Below are 263 nucleotides of genomic sequence, written 5' to 3'. Positions count from 1 at the left end.
CGTGGCCTCGGGTCTGCGGCGCCGCCTGCCGGGGACGTGGGGCGGGCTGCTCGTCCGGGGCAGAGCGCGCTCTCCTCCGGTCAGCGCCTTCGCATTTTGTGTGCCTGCCTCAAGCGATCCTTCTGCCTCAACCTCTAGAGTAGCTGGGATTACAGCCCCATGGGCTGGATTTTTTTTTGGAGTCTCACTCTGTCGCCCAGTGGCCGCTCCCCACCACCTCAGCCTCGACCTGCTGGGCTCTGGCGATCCTTCCACCTCAGCCT

This window comes from Carlito syrichta, unplaced genomic scaffold, assembly GCF_000164805.1.
Source record: "Carlito syrichta isolate Samal-C Ts95f unplaced genomic scaffold, Tarsius_syrichta-2.0.1 Scaffold123630, whole genome shotgun sequence".
Taxonomy (NCBI): domain Eukaryota; kingdom Metazoa; phylum Chordata; class Mammalia; order Primates; family Tarsiidae; genus Carlito; species Carlito syrichta.
This window is presented reverse-complemented; position numbering follows the sequence as displayed.